At 42.0% G+C, this 12,908-nt stretch overlaps 1 protein-coding gene across 1 annotated transcript in view; it reads right to left on the bottom strand.

The window, feature by feature from the left end:
• The window catches only part of PLPPR1 (phospholipid phosphatase related 1), a 173,004-nt gene that overhangs the window by 37,604 nt on the left and 122,492 nt on the right, over window positions 1–12,908 (bottom strand). The gene's annotated exons all lie outside the window — the stretch shown is intronic.

Genomic DNA, 12,908 nt, shown 5'->3' with positions numbered 1-12,908 from the left:
TAGGTATGAGGGAGATAGTGTATGGATGTATGTATGTATGAGGGAGATTGTGTATGTATGTATGTATGTATGTATGAATGAGGGAGACAGTGTATGTATGTATGTATGTATGTATGTATGTATGTATGTATGTATGAGGGAGGCAGTGAATGTATGTTTGTACAGTATTTATGAGGGAGGCAGTGGATGTATGTTTGTATGTATGTATGGATGTATGTATGTATGTATGTATGAGGAAGGAGGTATATGTATGTAATGTTTGACCCCATTCCCACTTATCTGTCCATCTGTTTGTATGTCTGTCCATCTAAGTCTCCATATCATGCTCTGTTGGACTGTCTATGCCTGCCCCCTGACTGATTCTCTCTCTGTGTCTCCCTGACTCTCCCTCCCTGAAGCTGTCTCTCTCTTTCCGCCTATCTCACTCTCTCCCTCTTGACACTGTCTCTCCCTGTCCTCGACTCTGTCTCTCTTTCGCACTGTCTCTGTCCCTGACATCCTCTCTCTCTCTCATTCTCTCTGCCTGATACTCTCTCTCCCTCCCTTGTGCACTCTCTCTCTCACTCCTCACATCCCTCGCTCTCTCTTTGACACCCTCTCTCTCACCTTGAAGTCCTCTCATCCCTTTCTCACAACACCCCATCTTTGTCTTACTCACCCTCTTTTTCCATGAAATCCTCTCTCTTTCTGCCCCCCCAGGGGCATTGTAATGGTGGTGGGAAGGGCCCTTTAAAGACATTTCTATGGGGCCCTGGATGATATAGTTACACCCCTGCAAGGATTTCTCCAAGTATGTTTAAACTCGATAAACATTGATTACAAATAAAAAAATAAAAATAAAAAAATCAGCTAAATTCATGTAATTTGGCCATGTTCATACACAATCCAAAGCCAGAGGTGAGTTTTTAAATCTAGTTACAAACTGTCAGCAAGCCGGGACTTGGTTCCACTTAGAAACCCAAAGTCATTCTGAACTGGGAATCAATTCGACTCGGAATCCCTTAGTTGGGGTATGTTCATATTTCAGTAAAAATGAACTGAACATCTCTAATGTAAATGTACAGAGACAACAGTGAAAATGGCCATATATCTACTTAGTTGCTCAGATGGTATTTTACTCTCATTAAAATATGGTTAATATGCATCTTACCTGACTGTCTACAGTGGAAGTCAGTTGAAATTACTACCTAATTCTATTATTGCACATCCAGCTTTTTTTACATGTCATTTTTCCTACTTTATCATACAGTATAATATTAATAGTCAGACACTCATTCATGTCTTAAATAACTCATAAACAATAGTTCTCTATTTCAAATATCAAAGTTTAGGGGCTTGTAATATCCATGTCATTAATAACTCCAGTGAATGAAGCTGAAAAATGAGTCTTTGGAGAAACATTAATAATAATTATTGGTAATTTTGGTTCAGGAACTAAGCTACAGTAAATAGATCTTTTGGGAAGGATGATAGTCACTGCTGAGAGTTTTCTCACCCTTGTGCTAAGATTATTTTCTCACATTTACATTATTAACATTCTAATGTTAACATTACATTACATTTTTTAGGCAGAACCCACACAACTTTAACATTTTTTTTTTTTGTACATTTAAAACAAATGGCCAAAATAGTGTTTTTATTAGAATTTTATTAGAATGTTTGTAATGAACACCCCAACAAAAATACTTTGTGATCTTGTTTTATCTGTAATCAGCCTCCTGAATTTAAGCAGGGTTCTATGTGTAGGTTTTCTCAAAATAATCTGAACTTGAAATTAAAATCTAAAACACTTGCTATGTGTTCAAAGAATATGGTAGCCCTACAATTCCTGACCTTTTATAAACTAAACAATTTAATGGTGGTGCACCTTTTTTTAATTGAACACAAGATAAGGGAGGTATGGGCAGGGGCGTAACTAGAACTTTGTGGGCCACATAGCAATATATTTGAAGGGCCCCAACCCCGAGCAAGGGCAAAGGGGGTATGAAGACAAAGGTAAAGGTGGCATAGAGAAAGAAGCAGAATGGTGGAGACAGAGACGGGGCTAGGGGGACAGAGGGTGCTTGGAGATAGAAACGGGGGGGGGGAGACTATGGCAGAAGGGGCATGAAGGCTGATGTGGCATGGTGAAAGAGTCAGAAGGGGTATGGAGACAGAGGGGACATTGAGACGGGCAGAGGGGGCATGGAGATAGACAAAGTGTGGGCACAGAGACAGAGGGGGCATGGAGACAGGGGCAGAGGGAGCATGAAGACAGTGGCAGAAGGTGCCATGGAGGCAGAGGGGGTAAAAAGACAGGGGCAGAAGGTTCATGAAAGCAGACAGGGCATAGTGAAAGAGGCAGAAGGGGCATGGAGGCAGAGAGAGGCTTGGAGATGAGGGCAAAGGGGGCACCAGGGGCAGAGGGGGCACAAAGACAGGGGCAAAGGGAAGAAGGCAGAGGGGGCATGGAGAGAAAAACAGCAGATGCTTGGAGGCCATGAGAAGGAAAAGGACCCACAGCCTGCTTCTATGAGGAGGAGCGAGCAGTGCATGGTGTGTTGAGGAAAGGGCCTCCAGGCCTCTGCTGACAGTCACTTATTTAGAGTCCCCTGTCCCTCCTCCTCCCCCTCCCCCCCCCCTCCAACCCGCAGTGGAGTGTAGTGAAAGGCTGTCTGGGGACTGTGTATGTAACTCACCGTGATCACCCCGTTCCTGCTGCAGAACATATTCTAATGGTGTGATGGGATCCCCGGGCCTGCTAAGTCGAACCCAATGCACCAGCATGCAACACCACTTATTAGCCATGCGGCAGCGGCTGCGGAGCTAACGCTGGACTTGGGCAGCGAGATGATGATCTCCTCATCTCTAGAGACCTCTATGCAGCCATAACCTGTACAATCTGGACTCCCAGCGATAGCAGCCCCGCGGTGCCGCACCTCAGTACAGGAACTAAAGCTCTAAGTGCGGCAACATTTTTACAATTACCTAATAACTGATTAAAGTATACAAAGGGTGCAGGGGATTGCCTGCTGGGCTCACGGGGCCCCCAAATGACAGGGCCCCGTAGCAGCTACATCCCCTGCACCCTCCATAGTTACGCCACTGCGTATGGGCTTTATAAACACATTTTCTTTTAAATGAGGGAACAAAATCTTTCTTTCTTGTATGGGGGAAGAGATTATGTTTTTGTACAGGGTCTTACATTCCCTTCCCCATCATTGACTTTTTTTTAAACAATGCTGTCGGCTTTCATGGAGCAGTGGGGACAGGATATGTTATTTGGGGGAGGGGCGGAGTACTGCACCCACCACTCTGTACTCCACAGCAAAGGGGTAAAAAATGTTAGTCAAACACAGTCAAGTCAGTTACACAGATGCATGGTATGTAGCTTGAAAACATACAAGATAAAATTGAAACATACTTATTTATTTAATTGTGAATGGTTTACCTCAAGCACAAATGCTCACAGAAAACCACAATTTAAAAAAAAAAATTAGTACTACCAGTGAGGCAAACATTTTGACCCTTGAATATGGCCATCAAACAGCAAGCCTAAGCCCTGGATTTTGAACCATAAATTAAAATCAGTAATAGTTGTACTAAAAAACATTTTCACGGCCATCAAACCTGGGAAATGTTACCAAGCAATTTCCAAGCTAGCAATTTCCAAGAATGTAATGAAAATCAATAGTGAGACATAATGAATCTGTTTAGCAAAGGCAGACATGGTAGTCAAGGGAAGGAATGACAATCAGAGAATAATCAGACAGACCAGGGTAGGGCGTTCAAACATGCCCAAACATAGCAAAGAGTCAAATCTAAACTTGTGGTCATTCAGTAAGGGCTTAACGCCATAGTCAAAAGGGAGAACCTCAGACCCAAACTTTTGGACAACCATGTCTTTGGTCGATTGCAACAATCTTTCCCCCTTGCCACAGTGGTAAAGTGCTTGTTAACCCCCATATTGGAAAGCATGAAGAAATTCTGAACTACAGAATGGACAAATGGACAATTGAAGTTATCAATAACTAAACAAGACCGATAGAGGCAATGCCTAATGCATGAACATAGTAAGCACAGATTTAAAATGAAAATCAGGGCAGGACATACAGGACAATTTGAAGGAACCTTCTTACAGTATATAGGTACTACGGTTCAGATATACCATAGCAAAAAGCTACAATACCTTAGTAGCTAAGGAGCAGGCAATGACATAAAGAAAAATATCCAAGCACAATATTACTATAACTTGTGAATGAAATAGCTTTCAATAAAAAGTAATTTGTAACATGTCCATAAAACAGGACAGATGCATACATATGATTGATGTATTACCAGTTATTTATACAGTGCACACATATTCCCCAGCGCTGTACAGAGAATATATGGCCATTCCCATCAGTCCCTGCCCCAGTGGAACTTTTAGTCTATATTTCCTACACACACAATTTTTGGATTATGGGAGGAAACCAAAGTAACAAGATGAAGAGTATACAAACTCCTCAAGTTAGGCCATGGTGGATATCAAACCCACAACCTCAGTGCTATGAGGCAGTAATGGTAAGCAATACACCATCCATGCTGCCCACACAGCATTTATTAACAGAATTCTAATAAAACCCATTTATATTTATTACCATCAATAAGTAAAAATATCCATATATTGTTGGGGGCTCTTTAACCTAAATGGCCTACAGCTTCTCAAGATTATTATTCTTATTCTTATTATTACTATTATGATTACATTTTAGTTATACGGTACTACAAGTGGTATGCAGCGCTGTACAAATGGCACATATCAGAACACTTCTGGGTAGCTCTAAACATTACAGTAAATGAAAAACTAAAAATGAGCACAGGTAAGATTATATACACCACTACTCTTTATTTATTATTTATATAGTGCCGCAGATTCCGTTGTGCTTTACAATTGTAGACAGTGATAAAACAAACTGGGTAGCAACAGACAGACTTGGAGGTAGGAGGGCCCTGCTGCAAGTTTACAATCTATAGAGACATAGGAGCTAAACACAAGGACAGGCACCAGTAATAGCATAGCAGTCCCCCCAAGTTGCAAGTCCAGAAGGGATGCTATATAATACATAAGTGCATCAGAGGGTAATGCGTGTTTGAACTTAAATAGGATAGGCTTGCCTGAAGAGGTGAGTTTTCAGGGATTGCTTGAAAGTTTGGATGCTAATCGAGAGTCTTATTATGCGGGGAATTGCATTCCTTAGGGTGGGAGCAGCCTGAGGAAAGTCCTGTAACAGTGAATGGGAGCTAGTGATCTGTGCAAAAGAGAGACGCAGATCTTGCGCAGATCGGAGGGTTGAGATGGGAGATATCTTGAGATAAATAAAGAGATATCTTTACTTATTTCACTAGTGGACACCTAATGCTTGGTTGCCCCACTTAAGGGCCCGAGAGCACACCTGCACACTAGATATACAGTATACTTTCCTTATAATCTTAGAGAAAAAATATAGAAAGGACCCCAGATTTCAGTAATGATATTGAGGGGTGCATTTTATATCGCTAAGTGTGCGTCCCAAAGAACAGACCCTTTGTTCTTCTACACAACTAGTGGACTCCTTTGAGTTCCTAGGAACCACAGTCTCCTGGGACCACCTTAAATGGGGGCCAAACACTGAGACTATTATTGGAAAAGCACATCAGAGGCTGTTCCTTCTTATGCAACTGAGGAAGTTCAACATCCCACAGAAGCTTTTGCTGCTCTTCTACTCCACGATTGTGGAGTCTGTACTGTGGTCTGGTCTGGCTCCACCAACGAGAGAGATAAATGTAGACTCCAAAAGGTAGTCAGAACTGCATAGAAGATCATCGGGCACACCTTCCCTCTGTCCAAGACCTGTACCTGAGGAACACTCCTGAGGAAGCCGCTGACAAGTATTGTGAGGCGGAGAAACGCGTAGAGGAACGAGGGGGAACTTTTGTGGCTACCACTTGACACCACCAACGATTAATTCTCGGATATGACCGTCTAACCAAACGAAAAATCGGTCGGAGAACATCGCGGTATCTACAGCCTGATATACCCCACCACTATTCACAAGCCTGAATAACTTAAGTATAAAACCTAAAAACCTTGTATGTGCACAACAAGTGTTGGGACTGTTACTATACTAATTCCGCTACAATTACCACTAATCACCTTTCATGCATGCTATTAATTACTAACCAGCCCTGAGGGATGAGAATTGGACTAACTATCTATATGTTGTAAGTCATGTTTGTCTAATGTTGGCCACATTATTGGTATATTTTATATTTTAAATACATTTTCTATTATTCAGTACAGCGCTGCTCCATATCTCTTTTTTCTTGTCTATTCAATTATCAAAGGGGTTTAGGTAATCCCCCTTTTTGGTGCAGCTGCAGTACAGAATAAATTTAATCAGCGCTCAATATCACTCTGGTTTGCAAGACCTGTACCTGTCCAGAGCAAAAAAGCAGGCAATGAAGATAGTCAAGGACCAACTACATCCTGGCCATGGCTTGTTTAACCTGCTGCCATCAGGCAGATGCTACAGGGCCATTCCCACAACGTCCACCAAAAGCCTAAAAAGTTTCTTCCCTCAAGCAGTTCACCTGCTGACATCTCACTGTCTAGTCGCGCCATAACCCTTTGCACATAATGTAACACTGTGTCCCCTCGGAATATCGTTCTGTATGATGTTTTCCCACCTGTTTATATTGTTTATTGTTTATACTGTATACTGTTTACTTGTTACCCTCCTGGCTGCTGCACAGCAAACCGAAAACAAATTCCTAGTATACACAAGTATACCTGACCAATAAAGCTGATTCTGATTATGATATATACAGTAGTTATGTATGGTTAATAGCTTTATACTGTATTTGAGTAGAAGTATTTTATATTGAACACAGTAATATACAGGCAACCAAATGGAAGGACTGGCAGAGCGGATAAGCAGACAATAATCATCTTGCTAAGAAGATCAACCTAGCAGCAGCATTTAAAATTGATTACAGTGGCAAGAGTCAGTTCTTGGGAAGACCAGTAAGGAGACTATTGCAATAGTCAATGCGGTATATAATGAGTGAATGGATAAGAGTTTTAGTAGTGTCTTGTGTAAGATAGGGTCTTATTTTGGAAATGTTTTTTTAGATACATGTAAAAAATTTGGAGGCAGATTAAATGTGGGAAACAAATGACAGTTACGAGTTGAGGATGACCCCTAGGCAATGAGCTTGTTGGGTTTTTAGATTGTCAAGTTTTCAACAGTTATGGAGATATCAGGATGGTCACTATTCTTAGCTGGTAGGAATATAATTAATACCAATTTGGAAATAATGAGCTTGAGGTGGTGAGAAGACATCCAAGATGAGATGGCAGAGAGGCATTCCGAGACTCGATGCAAAACCACTGGTGACAACTCTGGTGTTGAAAGATAGATTTGAGTATCATCCGCATACAAGTTATACTGAAATCCAAAAGACCCGATTAAGAGATGAGGTATAGATTAAGAAAAGCAGAGGACCTAAAACTGAGCCTTACGGAACTTTGACTGACAGAGGTAGTGAGGTAGTGAGGAGAAGGTAGAGTCAGAGAAACGGACACTGAAAGAGCGTTCAGATAGGTAAGATGAGAACCAGGAAAGTGCTGTATCATTAAGATGTAGTGAGTGTAGTGTTTGTATGAGAAGAGTGTGACCAACAGTGTCAAACACAGCAGATAGATCTAAAAGAATAAGTAGTGAGTAATGGCCTTTAGATTTAGCAGTGACCAGATCATTTAGTAAGTACTGTCTCAGTGGAGTGTTGGAAATAAAACCTTCACTCAAATGGGTCTGGGATGCAGTGTAAATCCCGGCGGTCAGGATCCCGGCGTTCAAAATCCCGACGCCAGAATCCCGACCGCCGAAATCCCGACACTTTCTCCCTCCATGGGTGTCCACGACACCCTCGGAGGGAGAATAAATTAGTGTGCCGAGCGTAGCGAGGCACCGGGCCCGCTGCGTGGCGAGCGCAGCAAGCCCGCAAGGGGGGGGGGCGATCCACGTTCCCCCCCTTGTCGGGACTTCGGTAGTCGGGATTCCGGCGATGGTATTTTGAACGCCGGGATCCCGACCCGTGGGATTTAATACTGAATCCGTGGGTCTAATAGGGTGTGAGAGTTAAGAAAGTGTGTGAGGTGAGAGTAGATGAGTCTCTCAAGTAGCTTAGAGAGGTAGAAAAGTACCAGTAGCAAGAGAGATATTACAGATTTTAGATTGATTACTTCCAAAGAAGGCTTAGGCTGGTTATAAATGACATGATATATCATCTAATATATCATTCCAATCCAATGATATATCAGCCAAATTGTCTAGAGTGTACTGTACACATGCTCCTAATGGGTCATTTACTGGATCATCTCATCAGGCATGCTGCACACCCATTGGAATTATCCTGGCAATAGTTTCCTGAAGGTGAAGGCAGATTCGAATGGTACGAACGATATGCAAGTATACCACCGATTATCTGGCACGCTTGGTTCCAGCACTTTGCTGGATTATTAGTGGTTCATACAGCAGCATCCCGATGGCTTATCCTCCCACCACCGCACCACCTTCCATAGCCCAAAGCACCCCTACTGTGTTCTCCTACAGCACATAAACCTCTTGCAGTCTCACTCTACCCCTCAACATAACCATGCCCTGTTGCAGCCTAACCAAGCCTTACCACAGGCTATCTCTCCCAGTGCCTGGACAAAAAGACTGTCAAGAGCATCAGGTGCTGGATAATTGAAGTTGTACCTGTATCATTATCTCAGTGATACGCTTATCTCAGTAATACCATATTATAAACCTTGGACATTAACAGGAAACAACAGATTTATATTGCTTCTAGGAATCATGATTTTTTTTTTCCATGAGACTCCTGTTCTTTGCTGACATTCAGCATTCTTGGCCTTATACTAGTTCACTCTTTCTGACAAAATCCTTCTTAGATCGACAAAACCATGTGCACTGCAAGGGGGCAGATGTAAAATGTGCAGAGAGAATTAGATTTGAGAGTTATTTTGTTTCTGTGCAGGGTAAATGCTGACTGTTTTAGTTTTACACTGCAATATAGATCTCACTTTGAAGTAAAACCCTGCCCAAATCTAATTCTCTCTGCACAAGTTACATCTGCCCCACCTGCAGTGCACATGGTTTTGTCCATCTAAGTAGGATTTTGTCAGAAAGAGTGAACTAGAATAAGGCCCAGAATGTCTGTTCTTTGTAGAATATAAATTCCATGTATTGTAAATTGCATATATATTGTACTTGCAAAAACTGAAATATTACTGTCTAGCAAATATATCAAATCTATAAAGGACAGTTATTCAATTTGCCAAACCTTTTCAGGCAATTACAGACAATTACAGTAGCAGAACATTATTCATCATAAGTGTAGAGATAAAATATAATCATATATAATTAGTTATTAAAACAGAAGCCCTTGGTTCAATTGTTTTTCAATCATTCTGATGGTTGAGCTGTTTGGCTAATTGCATTCTGAAAACAAGAATATCAAAAACAGAATACTACTGCATCACTAAAAGGAAAATAAATACTGTATTTATTAGACCAATATTAACTAAAATGTCCAGCAAAGTGTGACAGATATTCTTTTGTGGAAAGCACACAACATGTTTATTTAAACATTATTTAATGTGTTTCATGCAAGTCTGGTTGATACACTGGGGGAAATTTACTAAGAATATGAATACGAATTTGGTATTTGTATTCTGAATAAGAATGCATACAACAGCTATCACCTTTCGTATGTCATTTACAAATTCGTATTCGCAAATTTACAAGCCCATCGTATTTGACGGATTCGTATTTGCCAATGTTGTATGGATTCATATTTAGCGGTCGTATATACGGCCACTAAATACAAATTTGTATCGGCAGCCTGCACGGATCAGTCAGATCCATGCAGGCTGCGGTGTTAAAAGAAATAGAAAAATAAATAAATAATTAAAAAAAAACTGCATGGGTAACCAGCCCCAGGTTTAAAGAGCCGGTCTTGGTTTTAAAAAATCAGGGAATATTTAATGTAGGTGTTCCCAGTAATTTTTAAAACCAGCACCAGGCCCCATGGCCAGTCCTGGTTCCCAAAATACAGGGGGACAAAACTAATAGGGGTTTCCCATATTTCAAGACCAGGCACGAGACCCATCCAGCCAGAAGGGTAATGACACAGCCGGGGGGCACTTATTATGTAAGGTCCCGCGGCCAAAGCATTCCCCCCTGACCTGTCAGCCTGGGCAGGGGTCCTGGGGAGAGAGGAACCCCCAATGACGGGGTACCGCCCCCCTCCCCACATCATAACATTCCTGCCCAGGCAGAAGCCTTGGGCTGTCCATAGTACCCCTGGGCTGTGGTTACCGGGCTAATATATGTGTAAAAAATAGAATAAACCATTGGGTTCTGCTGTGGCACCAGAGCCAGCCCTAGGCATAGGCAAACTAGGCAAATGCCTAGGGGCACCAGCAGCTTCTGCTGATTAAAATGCCTATATTCTGTGTGTGAGTGAGGCTGTATCTTTTTTCAGCAAAAATGACACCCAACGTTAGCAGAACTGGCCAGGAGCTGCATGGCCTATTGAGGCAAGATGTATGAGGAAACATCTGTATCCAAGCAGAGGTCACAGTGTTAGCGGCTGTGCGAGTGCTGTCTGCGATTGGGTTGGTTGTGCAATAGTGTTCGGCATATGTGTAAGGGGCATTATGTGTGTCATGTATAAATGCATTAATAATGTGCAACATATGTGTAACAGGCATTATGTGTGTCATGTGTATAAGGCCATTAATAATGTGCAACATATGTGCAAAGGGCATTATGTGTGTCATTATGTGTATGAAGGGCATTAATAAAGGTTGGCATAATGTGTAAGGGGCATTATGTTTATAAGGACATTAATAATGTGTGTCATGTGTAAGGGGCATTACTGTGTAGTATTATCAGGGGTGCAGAGAGAAAGGGGTAGGGGGTACAAACTACCCAGGCCAAAGTCTGATGGAAGGGCCCAGTGGGGCCCCCGGGCCCCCTCCCCTTAAGTGACAGCAGCAGCTGCAGCTCTTCTCCTCTGCCCAGCACACACTGCTTTGTGCTGGGTTGCAGTGTGGCCATGGAGGTGCTTAAAATACAATATTTTCTCAGGATTTTTTTTCTAAGGTTATAATGTGAATAATGTGAGGAGTAATGTATATAAGGTAACGTGGTACTACTGTGTGATGTAAAGTGAATAAGGGACACCATCGCATGATACAATGTGAATAAAGTTGCACTACTGTGTGGCATCATTTGAATTGGGGGTACTATTGTGTGGCCATGCCCCTTCCCAGCAAGAACACACCCCTGTTTGGGCTATGCACCGAATGTGTGCACTGTTTCTATTTAAGATATTGCGGATAGGAGCACCAAATGATGACTGCTATGATGAGCGTTGATGGTGCTGGGAAAGGAGAGCAGGGTCAGTGGCAGAACTAGTGGTGGTGCTAGAGGGCACCAGCCAAAATCTTGCCTAGGGCGACTTTTAGAATAGGGCCGGCTCTGTGTGGCACTATGAGTCCCAGCAAGCCTGGTCTGCATACTGGGACTTGGAGAACCACAAGTCCCAGCATTCTGCCCATTAATGGGCTTGCTGGGACTCTTAGTTCCACATCAGAACCAATAGTTAAATAAATACACAAAGACACAGTAGAAAAATGAAACTGTAATACATACATATCCCTTTCATACATACTCATTTATCTTGATAGTTGATCTGTCCCCTTCTCCAGTAGAAATCCACTGTGGGTATCTGTGGAGTGAAACCATACTTACATCCTCCTAGGCGTAGATCGCATCCTCTTGGGTCCATGTAGGCATCCATGGGTCTTGGCAAAACAAAAAACCCGTAACCCGACACCAGGCGAACTGAGTAGAAGCCGCAGAACGTCTGTGTTTAGATCCTGCGGCTCCTCCCAAATCATGAGAATGCGGCCGCTTAGTAAATTACGAATCACCATTTTTTTTAACAGAAAAAGCATTGTTAACTTTAAAAGTTATATTCATAAATTGACCCCACACATTATATATACACATATATATATATATATATATATATATATATATATATATATATAGTGCACGTGGGGATTTGACCCTGAATGCGCTTCCAATAATAGATAGCGGCTACCTCTACAAAATCCCCCCTGTTAGTGGGAGATGAAGACAAAGACACAAGAAGAGATGTAGAGGGCGCTATAGAAATTCCCACCACCTTAGGTTTCAAGCAAATCGACAGAATGACATTTCAATGACATTTATTTAAAATACATAGGTGTGACATTCGCAAATTCAGATTCTTTTGAACCGCATGGAAACAACCCGACGCGTTTCGTCTCTGAAGAGACTTCCTCAGGGGTACACAGTAATGTGCGGTATGTTAGGTCTAAAACCAATCCTTAAAATTTCTTAGAAAATCTCAGAAAGAATCCGATGTTGGTAGGCCTTAGTTAAGGGCCCGTGAGTAAAACTGGGCGCTTGAAAAAAGGGGGAGGAGGAGTATAACTTATGGCAGATGTCTGCTAGGTGACAGCGGTGAGGGGACACGGAGAAGCCGATGCGTGCAGCAGCCTATGGATGCGCTGGGGGTGCGGGAGGAGCTATATATATATTTAAAAATTATTTAATGCATACACATTAAAAAATATCGTTAATGATATAGTTCAGTGGCCACATCCAGAAGTATGCTGTCATCAACTATATACAGTAGTCAGGTTTTTACTGCATGTACAGATGACTAATTGTGGGAGCATGCATCATTAACGATATAGTGCGTACACACAACTAGCCGATGGAATAAATTTGTAAGTGTTCATTGGATAATTGGCTAATGTGTGCCCAAGCTTTATTTCTTTACTT

Source organism: Crinia signifera, chromosome 1, assembly GCF_055691185.1.
Source record: "Crinia signifera chromosome 1, ASM5569118v1, whole genome shotgun sequence".
Taxonomy (NCBI): Eukaryota; Metazoa; Chordata; class Amphibia; order Anura; family Myobatrachidae; genus Crinia; species Crinia signifera.
Note: the sequence above shows the minus strand (reverse complement) of the source record. Positions and strands in the feature narration are given on the sequence as shown.